The sequence below is a fragment of the Anomaloglossus baeobatrachus genome, chromosome 1 (assembly GCF_048569485.1).
Source record: "Anomaloglossus baeobatrachus isolate aAnoBae1 chromosome 1, aAnoBae1.hap1, whole genome shotgun sequence".
In the NCBI taxonomy this organism is placed as follows: Eukaryota; Metazoa; Chordata; class Amphibia; order Anura; family Aromobatidae; genus Anomaloglossus; species Anomaloglossus baeobatrachus.
Genome location: NC_134353.1, coordinates 338,835,460 through 338,857,128, shown reverse-complemented (window position 1 = coordinate 338,857,128; position 21,669 = coordinate 338,835,460). Strand labels below are relative to the sequence as shown.

The 21,669-nt window shown below is 44.8% G+C and overlaps 1 long non-coding RNA gene across 1 annotated transcript in view; it reads right to left on the bottom strand.

Moving 5' to 3' along the window:
- Positions 1–3,281: 3,281 nt before the first annotated feature.
- Positions 3,282–21,669, bottom strand: part of LOC142292429 (uncharacterized) — a 51,770-nt gene continuing 33,382 nt past the window's right edge. The window contains exons 2-4 of the long non-coding RNA XR_012750602.1: positions 5,778–5,799; positions 3,665–3,683; positions 3,282–3,356 (exon numbers count right to left, since the gene is read on the bottom strand). This is a non-coding gene — a long non-coding RNA (uncharacterized LOC142292429). The remainder of the gene's footprint in view (positions 3,357–3,664; positions 3,684–5,777; positions 5,800–21,669) is intronic.

Sequence of the window (21,669 nt, the reverse complement as noted above, 5' to 3'; positions counted from 1 at the left end):
TCATTCTTTAAAGAGAACCTGTCAGTATGATTTAGCCCTATAGGGTAAAGCCATGGCCATAATGGCATTGTGATGCTGATTAAACTGATACCTGCGGTGACTGAATCCGATCTGTGGTTGTTGAATATTCATCCTGTAAGTTTTCACCTGGTGACATCTTCTGTGCATCAGGGCATCTTGTGGGCAGGGTCTTCTCCTCCGCCCCTCCACCTGCCTCCTGTATTTCTTTTACTGGTCAATGATTATATTCGGTGACCTTTTTGAAATTCTACACCACCGCCATCAATGGGGTGGGCGGCGCGTACACATTGTGATTCTACGACGGGTCTGCAGGTCTTAAATTGGCCAGGAGGCAGCATATGCGCAGGGCAAGATTTCAACTCAATGACTTTCATTAAGCCGAAATCTTGATGTTCCTCTGGCTACATTTTTTTGAAGACCGTCTATGGACACAGTGTACATGCATCAGCCGCCCCAGTGATGAATAATCAGTGACCTGCAAAAGAAACAGAGGAAGCAGGTGCAGGGGCAGAGAAGCCAAAGAAGAACCTACCCCTAAGTCATGGGGGTAGGGAGGAACCCCTGGATCTCGGTAGACTGCCTCGGTTATATTTCCGTAGAAAAGCTTTCTTTTGGATTATTTTGGATGCATTTTTGACAGTGCGTTCCCATTCGGCTCTGCTACATCCCCATAGATCATGGCTACACCATCAGAATGACCTTGGATAAACTTCACCCGACTTCATTGCGCTGCTCTGTCTGTGAGCCAGGGCCTGATTTGCGGTCACCGGTGAAGGATTCACCGGTGACCTCAAATCCCCTGAGTGACTAAAGTGAGCCGCACGATCAGCGGTTCCGTCACTCAGGTTACCCGCGGCCAGTCCTCCACCCGAGACTGCTGATCACTTCAATCACTCGGGCGACTTGCTGTCACAGCTGGAGGATCCAGTGGTGGCTGCAGGTAACCTGAGTGATGTCATCACTGCTAGCGCGACTCACTTCAGTTGCTGCGTGGAGCTCACAGAGAGCGGTCATGGTCTTTGGCCCTCGCTGTCAGCTTCCGATGTAGCAGAGCTGAAAGCATCATGGGACCTCGTGTGGATTACGTCGGACATGGAGGGCTGTTTGGGGATTAATAAAGTGGTAAGAGGGTGACTTTTTGGCTTTTATTCCAAATAAAGGATTTTTCGTGAGTATGTGCTTATTTTCTTTAACTTACAGGTTAATCATGGAGGGGGGGTGTCTCATAGACACCTGCTATGATTAACTTATGACTTAATGGCAGTTATGGGCTGCCACTAACTTGTTATTACCCCGATTGCCACCGCACCAGGGCGATTCGAGATGAGCCGGGTAGAGTCCCGGGACTGTCGCATCTAATGGATTCGGCAATTCCGGGCGACTGCTGGCTGATCTTTTTAGGCTGGGGGTTCCCCATGACGTGGTGCGCCCCATCCTGAGAATACCAGCCTTCAGCCGTGTGGCTTTACCTTGGCTGGTATCAAAATTGGGGGGGCCCGCACGTAATTTTTTTTATTTATTTCACTGCACGATATAGATCCGCCCACAAGCGGCTGTGATTGGTTGCAGTGAGACAGCTGTCACTCAGCGTGGGGGCGTGTCTGAATGCAACCAGTCATAAGCGCCGGTGGGCGGGGGAAGCAATGAATACAAGATGGAATAATGAGCGGCCGGCATTTTCAAAAGCAGGAGAAGCTGTCAGAGCTTTGTGACAGCCGTGCAGCCTGTGATCAGTGAGTATAAAGGAGGGAGGGAGACACCGACCGATAGAGTGAGAGAGAGAATGACTGACCAACTGAGAGAGAGAGAGAGAGGGACCGACATAAACATCGATTTCATTGGGTGAAAAAGAAGTGAAATGTCGCTTTTTTAAATGCATCGACTTTGTCAAATATTTGGCATCTAAAACACTGCGTTTAAAAAAGTAACATGCGCATGGAATTTGCTGACTTCTCCTAGATTTTGCTGGGGAAGCACAACGTATGCATTTACGCTGCAGTTTAAAACACTGCGTAAACGCATGAAAAAACGAAATATGCGCACACAGCCTTTGTCCACTGTGGGAGAATAGAGGAAAACTGGAATATAATTCATTATGTAATCTGCCTTTATTAGCTCAATATTTCAGTACTTACAGAGTCAGGTGTATTTCCTTTAGGTTGATCTTGTCTTCTTGAATATGATGCTCAAAGTTTTGTATGTCCTTCTTTCTATTGTACAGGGAAAATAAATCTTATATTAAAATCTACAAATGTCAGTAATTATTATGATTACTATATTCCACTGTTAAAGGGGATCTATCAGCCATTTTTTGCTATTTAATATGGAAACAGCATGATATAGGGTCAGAGACCCTGACTACAGGGGTGTATCACTTATTGGGCTGATTGTGGTAGTTCCCACTATTTTATCAGCAGGAACTTATCACTAGAGGACTAATTGTCTCTTGCCATGTAGTCCTCCTGCTCTATATAACACCACCCCAACACTGATTAGCAGCTTTCTGTAAATGCACAGTATGCAGAAAACTGTTAATTAGTGGTGTGGATGGAGTTATACAGAACTCAGCATTCTGAGAACTGGTAGAGCTGTAGCTGATAAAACAGTGATTTTATTAAAACTGCACCAAGCAGCACAATAAGTGACACATCTCTGGAATCGCAGTTTTAGATGCGGTAACATCTTGTGAGATTCCCTTTACATGCTAAAAATCTATAATTAGAAATCTAGATTAGTGGCAGAAAAAGACAACATGGCCCAGCTTCTCTTTGCATATTATTTTCCTTTTTAACGTTCACAATAGATAAACATTGATAGCAAAAAATATCAATATTGTAGTTATTTTCCATTTTGTCTTATGCAGCCTTCATGTATTCTAATACACTGCAGGCTGCTCAGTCCTGTTCAGTGGGAAACCTGTCAGATAAGCTCTGCATACATTTCCCTACAGCAATTCTATGTCCTTTCTTTCTAAATAAGCCATTTACAATACTGGCCCATGTGGGTTTACTCCTGGTACCTTTTTAACAATTTAAATAATTGTACTATTTGTATCCCATAAAGACTATTATGGCATCTTTGTACTGTAAAATATGATACATGACTGGTACCCAGTACATGGCAAGTATCCGGATATACAGATATTCTGTCTGTGTATATATGTTTTACAGGATATCCTCCCTGCCTGAGTAAAATGGATCAGTCATCAGGGATAAGGAAACATCTTTGCACATATTAGATCATTACATTTCTTTACTTACAGCATTTTGATCTTTTTAATAGTGTCTTTGCATTTTTTCTGCAAGATTACGTCTTCCGCATCAGCCGTGTTCAGCCTATAATGCATAGAAAATATATCACTGTACATGTTAAGCAAGGGTTAAACTAGAACCTTTTGTAACTCTAGAATTTGATGTAAACTATTAAGAGACATCCCATAGTAGTTCTCCCCTCTCCACAGTATAGGGAGTGCTCTACTGATTGCTGGGAATCTGTCCGCGGGACCCTCCAGCTCTGAGATGCCTCTATAGGATGGAGCGGAGTACACGTATGCGCTCCACCCTCTGTACAGTAACTATGGGACTGGTGGAGATGGCCGAGCGCTATATCAGGCAGGTTACATACTGACAATATAGACTCTTACCTGCGCTTGACGCCGGCAGCTGAAAAACAAACAGTTTAGAATTAGATTTCCTGAAGCATTTAATAAGCGTCGCTCGGATTCGTTCTATGACTTATTATTCAATATTCACACATTGTCTTTCTCATCTGCACAAAACCTTCTAATATCATTAGTATGCCGGATCTGATTGTCATCTTTTCTATGGCCCGTCCATTTTTACCATCAGAATATTATCTGTTTCTTTTGTATACAAAACACGGATGGAAGTTTCCCCAGTTTTTCCCTGTAGTCAGTCAATGGGTGATATTTATAAGTCACCCCAAAGCTGACATGTTACCAGCTCCATAGACTATAAGGGGCAGTGATAAATACTGACAGCACCTGGTACAGAAAGAACGTGACTGAGCCCGGACTTTACACTGTTATTGTACAGAGACCCCCTTACACAATGATCAGATCTAATCTGGCATTCAGATTCCGGCTGTCACTCCTAAAGTGCAGGGGCGTTAGCTCCGCACCGGCTGACCACGTGGCCCGTGAGTAGGGAGATTGGCTCAGTCTTCACTCATCACTCCCACACTTGAGTACAGGGGCGTTAGCTCCACAGCGGCTGACCACGTGGCCCGTGAGTGGGGAATTCAGCTCGTTCTTCACTCATCACTCTCCATCTGAAGTACAGGGGCATTCCCTCCTCAACAGCCGACCACATGGCCTGCGAGTGAGTGGGAATGGCTCCTTCATCCCTCATCACTTTCCACCTGGAGTGCAGGGGCGTTCACTCCACAGCGGCCGACCACGCAGTCCGTGAGTGGGGGGGGTAATTGGTTCAGTCTTCCCTCTCCAGCTGTGTGGAGCCTCAGTCCCCATGCTGTACAGACCCAAGTAGCGTGCAGAGGGAGTGCAGCTAGGTGAGGAGCATATGTACAGTACAGACCAAAAGTTTGGACACACCATCTCGTTCAAAGAGTTTTCTTTATTTTCAGGACTCTGAAAATTGTAGATTCACATTGAAGGCATCAAAACTATGAATTAAAACATGCATGTGGAATGAAAAACTTAAAAAAAGTGTGAAACAACTGAAAATATGTCTTATATTCTAGGTTCTTCAAAGTAGACACCTTTTGCTTTCATTATTACTTTGCACACTCTTGGCATTCTCTTGATGAGCTTCAAGAGGTAGTCACCGGAAATGATTTTCCAACAGTCTTGAAGGAGTTCCCAGAGGTGCTTAGCACTTGTTGGCCCTTTTGCCTTCACTCTGCGGTCCAGCTCAACCCAAACCATCTCGATTGGGTTCAGGTCTGGTGACTGTGGAGACCAGGTCTTCTGGCGTAGCACTCCATCACTCTCCTTCTTACTCAAATAGCCCTTACACAGCCTGGAGGTGTGTTTGGGGTCATTGTCCTGTTGAACAATAAATGATGGTCCAACTAAACGCAAACCGGATGGAATAGCACGCCGCTGCAAAATGCTGTGGTAGGCGTGCTAGTTCTGTATGCCTTCAATTTTGAATAAATCCGCAACAGTGTCACCAGCAAAGCACCCCCACACCATCACACCTCCTCCTCCATGCTTCACGGTGGGAATCAGCCATGTAGAGTCCTTCCGTTCACCTTTTCTACAAAGACACGGTGGTTGGATCCAAAGATCTCAAATTTGGACTCATCAGACCAAAGCACAGATTTCCACTGGTCTAATGTCCATTCCTTGTGTTCTTTAGCCCAAAAAAGTCTCTTCTGCTTGTTGCCTGTCCTTAGCAGTGGTTTCCTAACAGCTATTTTACCATGAAGGCCTGCTGCACAAAGTCTCCTCTTAACAGTTGTTCTAGAGATGAGAAGGTGTGTCCAAACTTTTGGTCTGTACTGCATATGTTTAGACATAGTCTGTTTGAAGTGTCAATACTTGGGGCGTTGTAGAGTGAGGGACTGTGGCGCTATCACACGGTTTAGGAGCTGTGGGGTCCGCCATACTGAGTGGGCACCTTTGGAACTTTTGCTTAGGACCCTGTGATTTCTAGGATACTGAACACTAGAGAATTGTGTTCTTGAGTCTTTCTGAATTTTTCTATGTATTTTTCACAATATTCTGGACTGAGAATGAATATATAACTGGGTCTGAGAATGTCAATACTTACAGCTGATGTTGGTGACTGTCGGCTGTAATAGGAAAACAGAGAAATGTATAAAAGTCTATGAAACATTTCATCTTGTTACATTGTATTGTACATCACACACTCATAGGCTGTCATCACACTGGACAATGAGATTTATTATACTAGGGCAGTGTATGGGCAGAGAGCCAGTATGTGCCCCATGGCACATTCATGTACTACATAATCAGCGCCTGGTATCTGCAGATAACTGATGTCGGCATCTGACTTGTTTTCTACTTCTTCAAGAATTAGATATGTGGAAAATATTAATAAAGTATTTGCATACGCTGCATCTCTGAAGTCACATTCATTTTTTTCCATATTTATTTGTGTTAATAAATTGGGAGAAAGCGACATAAATGCATTGAGAAACCTACCTAAATGTCACCCAGAGGTCTGCGTATTCCAGGGTACTGTACACTCCATAGTTCTAATGTATGTGCCACAACTCATGTGACCGGTTTAAGGGAGAAACTGGACGGGGAAGTGCGGGGGAAGGGGGGGGGTCTATTCTTATCCTCAAGGGAGAAACCCTAGGCTTACGCTTGAAGGTAGCGACGTCTGAGTCCCAAACCTCTCCCTATCTCCTTTCCTGGCCCTGATGCCAATGTCCCCTCCACACCCACGACCCAAGGGACAAAGCAGGACGGAGGTCCCCAAAAGCCCACCAACAAAAACAACAGACGGAGGGGGTGCAATAGACCCACATGCACAAGTACAACCAACACCAGGGGACTACAAAAAGTGAACAGGAACAACTAAGAACACAGGAAGGTTTACAACAAAACTAGTAACTTCCACTCCACCAAACAATGGATGACAGCAGCAACAGTTCCCAGGACATGTCCATCCACCTTCAGATCTAGTCTCAGTATGGAAGCTGAATAACTGGCACCTTCTATTGGAAGGAGAGTACTTTTATCCAGGCCGGAAGTGGTAATCAATGAGAACAGCTGATAACCATTGTGGAGTTTGCTGCTGCAACACAAACTGGCATTACCACTACATGAGCCAAAGCAAAAAGACATGTTTAAACCACATTGTCTCAAAAGGCAAAGAGCACCCTGAGCCCATCGCAAGTCACACAGCACATAGTGACTACTGTGACAGTATGGCATGCACTGGCAATGTGTGCGGCCACCTTTGTGTATACATAATACAGTATTAGTAATTACTATTACTCTATCTATATACAATACTATTAATTTATGGCCTGCACTGGCATTGTGCGCGGCCACCTACTGTATGTGTATACAGTGTCTTGCGAAAGTATTCGGCTCCCTTGAATTTTTCAACCTTTTCCCACATTTCAGGCTTCAAACATAAAATTAATGGGAAGATGGATGGAGCCAAATACAGGACAATTCTTGAAGAAAACCTGTTGGAGTCTGCAAAAGACCTGAGACTGGGACGGAGATTTGTCTTCCAACAAAATAATGATCCCAAACATAAAGCAAAATCTACAATGGAATGGTTGACAAATAAACGTATCCAGGTGTTCCAGTGCTGGCCAAAAGTATTGACACCCCTGCAATTCTGTCAGATAATACTCAGTTTCTTCTTGAAAATGGTTGCAATCACAAATTCTTTGGTATTAATAACTTCATTTATTTTGCTTGCAATGAAAAAACAAAATAGACTGAAACAAAAATCAAATCATTGATCATTTCACACAAAACTCCAAAAATGGGCCAGACAAAAGTATTGGCACCCTTAGCTTAATACTTGGTTGCACAACCTTTAGCCAAAATAACTGCGAACAAGCGCTTCCGGAAACCATCAATGAGTTTCTTACAATGCTCTGCTGGAATTTTAGACCATTCTTCTTTGGCAAACTGCTCCAGGTCCCTGAGATTTGAAGGTGCCTTCTCCAAACTGCCATTTTGAGATCTCTCCACAGGTGTTCTATGGGATTCAGGTCTCGACTCATTGCTGGCCACTTTAGTAGTCTCCAGTGCTTTCTCTCAAACCATTTTCTAGTGCTTTTTGAAGTGTGTTTTGGGTCATTGTCCTGCTGGAAGACCCATGACCTCTGAGGGAGACCCAGCTTTCTCACACTGGGCCCTACATTATGCTGCAAAATTTATTGGTAGTCTTCAGACTTCATAATTCCATGCACATGGTCAAGCAGTCCAGTGCCAGAGGCAGCAAAGCAACCCCAAAACATCAGGGAACCTCTGCCATGTTTGACTGTAAGGACCGTGTTCTTTTCTTTGAATGCCTCTTTTTTTTCCCTGTAAACTCTATGTTGATGGCTTTTCCCAAAAAGCTCTACTTTTGTCTCATCTGACCAGAGAACATTCTTCCAAAACGTTTTAGGCTTTCTCAGGTAAGTTTTGGCAAACTCCAGCCTGGCTTTTTTATGTCTCGGGGTATGAAGTGGGGTCTTCCTGGGTATCCTACCATACAGACCCTTTTCATTCAGACGCCGACGGATAGTACGGGTTGACACTGTTGTACCCTCGGACTGCAGGGCAGCTTAAACTTATTTGGATGTTAGTCGAGGTTCTTTATCCACCATCCACACACTCTTGTGTTGAAATCTCTCGTCAATTTTTCTTTTCCTTCCACATCTAGGGAGGTTAGCCACAGTGCCATGGGCTTTAAACTTCTTGATGACACTGCGCACTGTAGACACAGGAACTTTCAGGTCTTTGGAGATGGACTTGTAGCCTTGAGATTGCTCATGCTTCCTCACAATTTGGATTCTCAAGTCCTCAGACAGTTCTTTGGTCTTCTTTCTTTTCTCCATGCTCAATGTGGTACACACAAGGACACAGAACAGAGGTTGAGTCAACTTTAATCCATGTCATCTGGCTGCAAGTGTGATTTAGTTATTGCCAACACCTACTAGGTGCCACAGGTAAGTTACAGGTGCTGTTAATTACACAAATTAGAGAAGCATCACATGATTTTTCAAACAGTGCCAATACTTTTGTCCACCCCCTTTTTTATGTTTAGTGTGGGATTATATCCAATTTGGCTTTATGACAATTTTTTTTTTTTTCATTGAAGACAAATTAAATGAAGATAATAATACCAAAGAATTTGTGATTGCAATCATTTTCAGGAAGAAGCTGAGTATTCTCTGACAGAATTGCAGGGATGCCAATACTTTTGGCTAGCACTGTAGAATGGCCAAGTCAAAGTCCAGACCTGAATCCAATCGAGAATCTGTGGAAAGAGCTGATAACTGCTGTGCACAAACGCTCTCCATCCAACCTCACTCAGCTCCAGCTATTTGCAAAAGAAGAATGGGCATGAATTTCAATGTGCAAAACAGCTGTTTTCTGTTTGAGCTTAAAAACGTTGCTACTGACATGAAGCCGGCATATCAGAAATGACACCCAATGTAAAACCAACTGAACTGCCAGATTTCCTCATGTAGCAAATTTGGGGCAGATTGGTGCAAGTTTTTTGCTGTAAATTATAATTTGTTTTTTTGTTCTGTTATTTTGGCGACAATCTCAAAAATGGTCGGTCTTACAGAAGTGAAACCCAGTGTAAAAGCTTCTGAAGTGCTGGATTTACCAATGTAGCACATTTGATGTAAATTTGTCCAGTAGTTTAGTTACAACTTATCTATATACTCGAGTATAAGCTAAGTTTTTCAGTCCATTTTTGTTTAGGCTGAAAACGCCTCCCTCGGCTTATACATGAATGAGGTCCCACAAAAAATAGTCTCACCTGTCCTCCGTTCCTGCAATGTCACCTTACCTGCTTCTTGGTGACCACAGGCCCGTAGACCCCTCGATGATCGCAGCCCATTTGCCATCAGAGCTTTACGTCAGTTAACTGCTTTGCAGCGCCACAAAGCATTCAATTGAAGTAAAGCGCTGACGGCACCAGCAGCCCGGTGCACCGGCCATGATCATTGAGGGGTCTACGTGCCTGAGGTCCACAAGAAGCAGGTAAGAGGACACTGCTGAAATGGAGGACAGGTGAGAATATTTTTTTTTGTGTGTATGTGAACAATGGCATATTAGGGGACAAGAAGGGGATCAGAATGAGGACATTACTAAAAGATGGGCACATCACTACAGGGCACAAGGATGGGGCACATTACTACAGTGCACAAGGATGAGGCAAATTACTACAGGGCACAAGGGTGGGCACATTACTATGGGGCACAAGGATAGGCACTAATGTGCCTATCCTTGTGCACAGGGTACATGGATGGGGCACATTACTATGGGGCACAAGGATGGGCACATTACTAGAGGGGACATGGATGGGGCACATTACTACAGGATGGGGCACATTATTATAGGAGATGATGGGGCACATTACTATGGGGCACAAGGATGGGCACATTACTATGGAGCACATTACTACAGGATGGGGCACATTATTATAGGACACGATGGGGCACATTACTACAAGGGCAGAACAAGGATGGGGCACATTACTACAAGGGCGTGGACAAGGATGGGGCACATTATATTTTATTGGTATCTATTTTTATTTTTGAAATTTACCAGTTGCTGCTGCATTTCCCACCCTGGTTTATACTCAAGTCAGTACATTTTTCCCAGTTTTTTTGTGGTAAAATTAAGCGCATCAGCTTATACTCAAGTCGGCTTATACTACAGTATATAAGGTAATATTTGCATTTGTGTTCCATATTTTATTGGGGTATTAATGTCTATAACCCCTTAAGGACCAAGCCACTTTTTATGTTAATGACCAAGCCTCATTTTCCAAGTCTGACCAGGGTTACTGTATAGGGTAGTAATTCTAGAATTCTTCAATGGATCCCAGTGATTCTGTTTTTTTCATGACACATTGTCCTTCATGTTAGTGGTAAACTTATGTCAATATGATTTGTGTTTATTTATGAAAATATTCAAAAATTTGTAAAAAAAAAAATTTAAAATTTTGAAATTTTCAAACTTTTAATGACCTTAAAGTATTAGTTATATCACACAAAATAGTTAGAAAATAACATTTCCCATATATCTACTTTATCTGCAGCATTTTTCAAAATTCCAAAAATGAATTATTTAGGGGGCGTTGTTTTCTAAATGAGGTCAGTTGTGAGGGGGTTTCTGCTGTTTTGGTCAAGAACTCTGCAAATGTGACATGCCGCCTGCAATGTATTTCAGCCAAGTATGTGTCCCCAAATTGAAATGTCGCTCCTTCACTTCGGCGCCCAGCCGTTTGTCAAAACATACATTTTTGGCTACATGTGGGGTATCGACACTCTCAGAAGAAAGTGGGTAACAAAGTGAGTGGTCAATTTTTTCATCTTACCTCTTGCAAAAGTGAAAAAATTGGGTCTAAAACAACATTCTTGTGAAAAAATTGTAATATTTCTATATGACAACCTAATAATGTTGTCAAATTCTGTGCAATACCTGTGGGCTAAAAATCCTTAGTTTATACATCTTTGAGGGGTGTAGTTAATGCACTGCATGAGACACAGATATACTGATTAGCGGTGATGTCAGTAACGTCACCTTTCATTAGACTGTCCGGGTGATGCTGTGTTCTGTGTGACCTGGCGATTCTGATGAACATTGACGTTACTGGGGTCACCGAACTTCATAATCGCATAGTCTCACTAAGCGGGAGGCAGGAGTGGCTGCTGCTCAAAGTCTATGGAGCCTTGTTCTGAGCCTTCATAGTCTTTGATTTACGTAATCGAGATACATTGTGGGAACCGCTGGACTACATTGGGCCTGGTGACCTTGCCTTCTAATAAAATGGTGTACAAGGGACAGTCACTTGTTTTTCTTTTGCTCTTTTTATGTTTTCAGGTTGCCATTTGTGGACTACACCGGATTCCCTGGACTACTTCGGACCTACATAGGTTTTTAATAAATTGGTGAACCAGGGAAAACTAGGGGAGTGATTTATTTTTTTAAAAGAAAATATTTGTGTGTGTGTTTTTTGTTTTTTTTCTTTTTAGTTAGTGGGTTAGTAATACGGGTGTCTGATAGACACCTCTCCATTACTAACCCCTTGGCTTCATGCCACCTGACACTGCACAGCTGACATCAACCCCATAAAACTTTTACCCCAATTGCCAATGCACTAGGAAATCAGGAAAAGCTGGGTGCAGTGCCCGAATTGGCACATATAATGTGATGCACCACTTCTGGGTTTGCTGAGGGCTGCTATTTTAAGGCTGAGAAATGCCGGATAATCATGGGCCTTTTCAACCTGATAGTATCAGCCCCTAGCTGTCTGCATTACTATTGCTCGTTATCAAAAATGAGGGGACACCATGCTGTTTTATTTCTTATAATTATTTATTTGGTTAATAGCTATAAAATCGATATAGATATCTATCTGCTAGCTATCTATTATCTATTGCTCTATCATCTCTGTATCTATCATCTACCTATCATTTATCTATCTATCTATAGTGGCATGCAAAAGTTTGGGCACCCCTGGTTAAAATTACTATTATTGTGAACAGTTAAGCAAGTTGAAGATGAACTGATCTCTAAAAGGCATGAAGTTAAAGATCACACATTTCGTTTGTATTTTAGGAAAATTTCGTTTTTAAATTAACAAAAAAGGAAAATAGTCCGATGCAAACGTTTGAGCACCCTGTATGGTTAGTACCTGGTAGCACCCGCTTTGGCAAGTATCACAGCTTGTAGCCAGTCAAAAGTCGTTCAATTCTTGTTTGAGGGATTTTCATCCAATCTTCCTTGGAAACGTCTTCCAGTTCTGTGAGATTCCTGGGTCGTCTTTCCTGCACTGCTCTTTTGAGGTCTAGCCACAGATTTTCAATGATGTTCAGATTAGTGGACTGTGAGGGCCATTGTAAAAACTTCAGCCTGCATCTTTTGAGGTAGTAAATTGTGGATTTTGACATGTCTTTAGGATCATTATCCATTTGTAGAAACTTTTTCTCAACTTCAGCTTTTTTTTACAGATGGTGTTATGTTTACATCAAGTATTTGTTGAAATTTTTTTGAATCCATTCTTCCCTCTACCCATGAAATGTTCTCCATGCCATTGCCTGCAACACAAACCCAAAGCATGAGTGATTCACCCCATCATGCTCAATGGTTGGTGAGATGTACTTTTCCTGAAATTCTGTGCCCTTTTTTCTCCACATATTCCTTTGATCATTGTGGGCAGAGTTTTATTGTAACCTCATCACTCCATAGGACTTGTTTACAAGATTCAACAGGCTTGATTAGATGTTCTATTGCAGACTTATGACTCTGAATTTTATGGTGAGGATGCGATGCAGGAGAGGTTTTCTTCTGATGACTCTTCCATGAAGACCATATTTGTGCAAGTATCTCTGAACAGTAGAACAATGTACCACAATTCCAGAGTCTGCTAAATCTTCCTGAAGGTCTTTTCCAGTCAAGCGAGGGTTATAATTTGCGTCTCTCTAGCAATCCTATGAGCTGCTCTCACAGAAACTTTGCTTTGTTTTGCAGATCTTATCTTGACCTCCACTGTTCCTGTTGTGTCACCAGGGGTTAAGGGGATACTCAGAACCAGGCCAAGGGGTCGCTTCTGGAAAGGGGATCACGATGTCGTGACCCGGTCTGTGATCCCTGGTTCCACAATAAAAGTGGGGTTATGAACGTGACGCCACCCGTGGAATGTGATCAAAGATGACCACCGCTGCTGCAGAACCTCCGGGGGTGATGGATGGCAGCTTGAGATGGGACGGCTCCCCAAGGGTAGAGCCTTCTCCCCGGGGTAATAGTCGATGGGGGTGTGCAAGACACGAGCACAATAAACAAGCAGACTCACAGTTTTGCAGTTCCTTAGCCTTTACTGAAGATAGCATTCAGCAGAGTACTGTCCACGGAGTCTGTGCAGGGTTCAGGGTTTCTCCCACCCAGCCGAATCATTTTGGCTCCCTTATCTGCACTGTTCGTGTGGCCCTGCTGCTGTATAAACTAGGCAGCCGGCCCTGTTCTGCTCCCGGTTACCGACCTGACAGGCAACTCGAGTCCTTACTGTAGTGTTCCTGAACTCTGCTGTGTTGCTGTGTCTGTGGTACAGATGAAGAATGTGGAATCTTCACTTCTCCGGTGTTAACTGTACAGTATGTAATCTGCACAGCCTCGGATGCAGTATCCGTTCTATGTGCTCCACTGGAGGGAGTTCAGCAATACTCTTTCTCCCAGGTATGTTCCTCTGTTTTATCTATCTCCTCTCCTCAGAGGCTTTTGGCCTGGAATTAGTCAGCGGACCCTGTGGTGAGCTTGTCCCAGCTCCAACCAACAGATCCTTCTTCCTCAATCCTCCCTGGAACTGAACTGCACTGACTGTACTTACCACTTCCTCTCCACACCAGAATATATAGGGAAGCAGCTTGGTCTCCCCCTTCTGGCCAGGAGGTGTTGGTGTTAAGTGGGGAGTTAACCTTTTGTGTTGTTTCTGTGGCATATGAACCCTGGGGTGCTACACTGTTAACTGCCATTTCAGAATTACATTTTAAACTGAGGAAAGGACAACTTGAAAACACTTTGCTGTCTTCTTATAGACTTCCTCTGCTTTGTGGTTTTCCACTATTTTCATTTTCAGAGTGCTAGGTAGCTGCTTAGAAGATAACTTTTTTTTTTTGCACAAGTTTGGAGGAGTCTGGGTTTATATAAAGCTGTGATATTTGCAACACCTGGCCTTTCCAAACTATGATAGTGAACTAGCCATAACCCTAACAGGCTGTATAAATCTGAAACTTTGGTAAAAGTTCTAACACAAAAATCTCCAAGGTTGCCCAAACTTTTGCATGGGACCATTTTTCTTTTGGTGATTTTTAAAATGTAAAAGTTGAAGCTATTTTTTTTATTATTTTTCAAAAGAGGTCAGATATATATATGGACACTCTCATACACCTAAGTAATTAACCCAAGAAAAAATAGAGATATATTTTTTCGAAATAAGAGTACATAGTCCAATTCACATACGAATTGATTTATTTTAATGACAATATAAACACAATACCACACTAATAAAAGAGATGCACACAGAATGAAGTAAAAATGGGACCAATGGCATAAAAATTGGCATCAAATTTCAATATCACTATTCAAGAATGACAGCTATTTAAGTATCTAATCAAGTATGCAAAAAAACACAATCGCCTACTCCTAACAAAGTGCATTTAGTGCCTGATTGCACATGCATCCCAATGAGGTAGATAGGTAAATGAAAACAGCATCACTATGAAAAAACTATTTGTCATACAAGGATAAGGGACAATTGATAGCTGCCACCTCCTGCTAGTGCCGTACGCTAGTATACTAATAACCACCAGGAGTTATATGCACTATACTGCCTGTGTCCGGAAGGAGCACATGGACAATCTCATCAAACATAACAGTATTCCGATTTGTAGGTAGATTACCATACTCAATATACGGACCTAATGCATGACTATGTCCGCACTCACACCCAGCAACACTCCAGCATACTGCACCCTGTGGTGGCAAGATCGAGTTACAGCAGGCACATACCTGTATGGAGGATGTAAAGATGCCACGGTCCCACAGGCAACCCGACGCGCGTTTCGCACCCGGCTTCAACGGGGGGCGTGCCGGGCAAGAGGGAGCACGGGAACTAAATGCTAGTATCCCACCAATCGGAGGATGAACAGCGCTCACGTGATCTTTCACCATCCGGTTTTAAAACAACTTCCTGTCGGGCGGCTCTGGTACGCAACCTGCGTGTCAAGCACCGGAAGTTGTGCAGCGACGCAGGTTGGTCCCATCATATACGCCGTTCATTTAGTTCCGGAGGAATCAGATCCTACGAGCGCAAACCCCCGATGGTATATCTAATCTACCTATATACTATAATGAGGGAAAAGGGGTAGAGGACCGGACATTGAGCAACTATAAGGCAACTTTAATCTCCAGAACAATTCACATTATACAAATGGAACACTAGAGACCTGCGCACCGCCTACCACTGCTGTAAAGTATTGTACACAGTCTCATTAAAACTATACCAACAGGTAATATAGCAATGCGCACCCCTCCAGGGACGCACACATGTGTCAAATACTGCATGGTCTCAGCATGAGCATAACATGCAATGAATTTCGGTGTCTTCTAATGGTGAAGATAACAGTCAGTCACCAACCCCAATAGCATATATCACAAAACAACATCACGTGGAATAAATTGGAACAATATTGAAGTCCAACAATTACTGATGTCTTGGCTGTCACAAATCCCCTTGTAGGATATCCCATCTTTAAGAGGAATTCGTTCTTATAACAAGAAGATGGATAGAATATCCAGAAGGACATCACATGAGTCGTGGTTTCTTCAGACCCCATGGATCAAGGTCTTCCAATATGCACATCACATGGGTGGAAACCCAGTCCTCTGGATACATAGGACACCTAACAGATCTATACAAAAAAAAAAAAAAAAAAAAAAAAAAAAAAAAAGGAAATTAGTCAGAAAGACCAAATGCTCTATGAATAAACCGGAACCCCATTAACCATCCCTCAGGATTCCCAGCTCCCCCTGCCCGACACACTGCATAACTAAAACCATTAAAAACAATTAAAAACACACCGCCACCTGGCGAAGATATTAGCCAGGTTGGAGAGCCGTTGGATCTTCAGGCTGGGTACCCTCAGCCCCCAGGGCCTCAATGAGACCCTGGGTTTTGGGGCCTTTTTGTGAGGTTTATTGACTGTTCCTTTGTGCCGGCTCGTCATCCCTATTAGTGTGTTTTTAATTGTTTTTAATGGTTTTAGTTATGCAGTGTGTCGGGCAGGGGGAGCTGGGAATCCTGAGGGATGGTTAATGGGGTTCCGGTTTATTCATAGAGCATTTGGTCTTTCTGACTAATTTCCTTTTTTTTTTTTTTTTTGTATAGATCTGTTAGGTGTCCTATGTATCCAGAGGACTGGGTTTCCACCCATGTGATGTGCATATTGGAAGACCTTGATCCATGGGGTCTGAAGAAACCACGACTCATGTGATGTCCTTCTGGATATTCTATCCATCTTCTTGTTATAAGAACGAATTCCTCTTAAAGATGGGATATCCTACAAGGGGATTTGTGACAGCCAAGACATCAGTAATTGTTGGACTTCAATATTGTTCCAATTTATTCCACGTGATGTTGTTTTGTGATATATGCTATTGGGGTTGGTGACTGACTGTTATCTTCACCATTAGAAGACACCGAAATTCATTGCATGTTATGCTCATGCTGAGACCATGCAGTATTTGACACATGTGTGCGTCCCTGGAGGGGTGCGCATTGCTATATTACCTGTTGGTATAGTTTTAATGAGACTGTGTACAATACTTTACAGCAGTGGTAGGCGGTGCGCAGGTCTCTAGTGTTCCATTTGTATAATGTGAATTGTTCTGGAGATTAAAGTTGCCTTATAGTTGCTCAATGTCCGGTCCTCTACCCCTTTTCCCTCATTATAGTATATAGGTAGATTAGATATACCATCGGGGGTTTGCGCTCGTAGGATCTGATTCCTCCGGAACTAAATGAACGGCGTATATGATGGGACCAACCTGCGTCGCTGCACAACTTCCGGTGCTTGACACGCAGGTTGCGTACCAGAGCCGCCCGACAGGAAGTTGTTTTAAAACCGGATGGTGAAAGATCACGTGAGCGCTGTTCATCCTCCGATTGGTGGGATACTAGCATTTAGTTCCCGTGCTCCCTCTTGCCCGGCACGCCCCCCGTTGAAGCCGGGTGCGAAACGCGCGTCGGGTTGCCTGTGGGACCGTGGCATCTTTACATCCTCCATACAGGTATGTGCCTGCTGTAACTCGATCTTGCCACCACAGGGTGCAGTATGCTGGAGTGTTGCTGGGTGTGAGTGCGGACATAGTCATGCATTAGGTCCGTATATTGAGTATGGTAATCTACCTACAAATCGGAATACTGTTATGTTTGATGAGATTGTCCATGTGCTCCTTCCGGACACAGGCAGTATAGTGCATATAACTCCTGGTGGTTATTAGTATACTAGCGTACGGCACTAGCAGGAGGTGGCAGCTATCAATTGTCCCTTATCCTTGTATGACAAATAGTTTTTTCATAGTGATGCTGTTTTCATTTACCTATCTACCTCATTGGGATGCATGTGCAATCAGGCACTAAATGCACTTTGTTAGGAGTAGGCGATTGTGTTTTTTTGCATACTTGATTAGATACTTAAATAGCTGTCATTCTTGAATAGTGATATTGAAATTTGATGCCAATTTTTATGCCATTGGTCCCATTTTTACTTCATTCTGTGTGCATCTCTTTTATTAGTGTGGTATTGTGTTTATATTGTCATTAAAATAAATCAATTCGTATGTGAATTGGACTATGTACTCTTATTTCGAAAAAATATATCTCTATTTTTTCTTGGGTTAACTATTTTTTTTATTGCCTAAAATACAAAGGAAATGTGTCATCTTTAACTTTATGCCTTTTAGAGATCATTTCATCTTCACCTTGCCTAACTGTTCACAGTAACAATAATTTTGACAAGGGGTGCCCAAACGTTTGCATGCCACTGTATCTATCATCTATCTATTATCTATCACCTTTGCCCATCTTTAACACATAAAAATGAGTAATTTTTTTAATGCATTTGTGAGGCAAATCCCGGGATATGAAGATGAATTGTGACTCCAGTCATAATCCCTCATCACTCCCTGGCAGTGCCCCCTCCCTTCTTGTTCTCAATGTCCAGCATCTGTGAAGGTGTTACACCTCCATGGCCATGTCCTGTGATATGGAAATTAGGTGATGTGGGAACAAAGGACACAGGATGACTCCCTGCCGTCACCCTGTAACAGGAGCTGCTATCTAATTAGCAAGGCTCTGGAAGTAGCCAGACAGAACGACTCCAGTAAAAAATGGTTCATATCTCGCAAGCCATATTTCCGATAAATATGGCAACCATAAAAATGGTGTCTCCGCATGCGGACAATGCCGGCACACCCTTTTTATGGGAGCAGGACATTGGGAAATGCCCCAGGCGTGATATCAGCCAATGGGGAACTGGCAGACAGGTCATGAGTCCCCTCGTTCTGTAGCTAAATTCATAACTGTCACAATGAGAGCATTGGCGTCCGCCTACGACGCTCCCAGGCCAAGTTATGGCCATATTCCATGTTGTGGATTTTGTCCATAACTCCAGCCAGGGGTGGAGCAGTGCTCCCTGTGAGGTCACGAAGGTAGGAGGGGACCTGGATTTGGCCAGGTTGATAACCCTACTTCGGCCATTTTCCAGTGTTCTTCTGCTCGGGGGCCTGGTTGGGAAAGACCTGTGAGGGAGTTCCTGGAAACCTGGTCTACAGCGCCCTCCTGTGGCCAGACGCAACAAGGTAACTGCTGGAACTGTGTATGCCTGTTTGTAACCCATGCTTTGATTGTAACTGTACTCTGACATATGTATATTCTGTAGATTCCCTATTGTATATATTGTAGTTTCTAGTGTGCTTTAGGCTGATTAAATTATATAATTAATCTTGGGCTGTTCTGTTATCTCGATCTTGAATCCCACGTCTGTGTGTTCGGCTAATAGTTACCGTAAATCGGTTGGTGGCAGCGAATTGTGCCAAGGATTATTGTGGGGAGGCCAGTGAGATTCGGGGAGATTTTATATATTCCGCCCGCGGAGGTCGGGGGAATATATACCTTACTCTCACCGGGGACCCTTCAATAATCGGCATAAGTAGTATAGCGGCCTCCTTGCTTATGGTCGGGCAATTCCATAATTGGCCTGACTATAAGAGGGGCGCTAGAGAGCGCGTCACGTGCTCTGTCTGTCGGTCGGGAGGTATAAAGGAGGGGTGACCCCCCACTTGTTACCCCCCGATTGTGACGTACTGGTAGCCAGCGCGGGGGATTTCTGAGTGACCCCCCGGTGGTTTGTGACATATTGGTGGCATAGCGGTGGGATCGAGATAATAGTGTGTGTGAGTGTGAGACCCATACTCCCAGACACTAAAGACTGCCTGCAGCAGCTGTGGCTGCTGGGGTCTTCAGACTAGCTCAACACTAGAGTGTCAGAGTGCAGATACTGTAAGGTGTGTGGAGGCATCAGGTGTCAGTTCTGTGTCAGTGACCAAAAGTCTGCAAGAATGGCTGATGGCACCAGGAGCAGAGCTATGCAACTGGCCAATGCTAAGGCAGGAGCCGAAGAGAGGGAGGACGGTGCTGTGGACAGCAATGAGGAGGTTGCCCACGAGTCCTCCAGGAGCTCGACGCCAGAAAACCGTTCTGCAGAGGACAGCGCACAAGCTGGCAATTATGGACAAGATGAGGAGCAGCTCACCCAAGGGTCCTCAACGAGCCAGATGCCAGCCCTCCGCTCTGCAAGGGACAGTGAATCACCAGGCTCCGCAGCGGGCCGCAGATCACCACGTGCCATTCCACCGAGCCTGGGAGGCTCGGATAGCCTTCTTCAAATGGCTATGGCCCTTCTCCAGGCTGGAGACCAGGAGGGCTACAAGGGACTCCTGGCAGAGCGCAGGGCAGAGCGGCAAGCAGCGCGTGAGGCTGAGGCTGCGGAGCGGCAGGCAGCGCGTGAAGAGCGCCAGGCAGAGCGTGACTACCAGCTGCAGCTAGCTCAGCTCCGGCCCTCATCAGCCACACGTGACCTTCAAGACACCAAACTTCCAAAGGTCCGTGTTGAGGACTTCCCAGTGCTGGAGAAGGATGGAGACTTGGACTCTTTCTTGACTGCTTTTGAACGGACTTGCTTGCAGCACCATCTGGACAAGGACCAGTGGGCCAAATACCTGACCCCCCGTTTAAGGGGTAAGGCCCTAGATGTCCTTGGGGACTTGCCTGCTGAGGCAGATCAGGGCTACGACACCATCAAGCGGGCCCTGATCCAACAGTACAACCTCACTCCAGAGTCCTACCGCAAGAAGTTCCGGAGCCTACAGAAGGGACCAAAGGACTCCTGGGCTGACCACCGGCGGGCACTTGCCCGAGCTGCCGACCACTGGACCCAAGGCCTGCAGCTTTCCACCGGACCGGAGATCCTGGACTTGTTCATCACGGAGCAACTCTTGTGGAACTGCCCTGAGGATCTCCGCCAGTTCATCCGAGACCAGAAGCCAAAGGGGTCCACGGCTACAGCTGCCCTTGCCGATGACTACACCAACAACCGGGCCCCTGAGGCCAGGAGAGCGGCCACCAGCAGCACCTGGAGAGGGGGTAAGATGAATTCTGCGACTGCCCCACCTGCCCCTAGACTGCAGGGGGTGTCCCCCTCAACTCCCCTCTCCAGGCCCGTGGCAGAGCCAAGACGGTGCCACCAGTGCAACCTACCTGGACACTTCAAGGCCATGTGCCCTCAGCGTCCCAAGGCCCCGGCTCCGTCCCCGTCCCAAGGGCCGCCCAAGGTGTATTGTGTGGGTGGGGGTGGTGGTAGGTCCCTGGACAGCTTCCAACCTGTCACCGTCGGCCGGTCTGTGACCATAGGACTGCGAGACAGCGCCTCGGAGGTGACTCTGGTGCGGCCTGAGATGGTGTCCCCCCAAGACTTGATCCCTGGAAAAACCCTCGCTGTCTCCGGGATTGGAGGCATTGACCCGGCGCTGCCTGTTGCTGACATTTATGTGGACTGGGGCGCAGGGCGAGGGGTGAGGGAGGTGGGGGTAACTGATCGGATCCCCGCAAACGTGCTACTTGGGACAGATTTGGGGCAGATAACCTCCCAGTTTGGGCCCCAACCAAGGGCTGAACCTTCAGCCCGTACTGACATGACTCCTAACAATGTTAATGTGTTATCTATGAATGATGTAAGGGAGGAGGGAGTGAACTCTGATATTTCTGCTTGCATAGACACCATAGACACACACTCAGCTGCAGCTGTGACAGGGGAGGGGGTCAGAGAAAGGTGTGACAATGCCTCTACAAGTAATCAGCCTGTGAGCTGGGATCTGTTGCC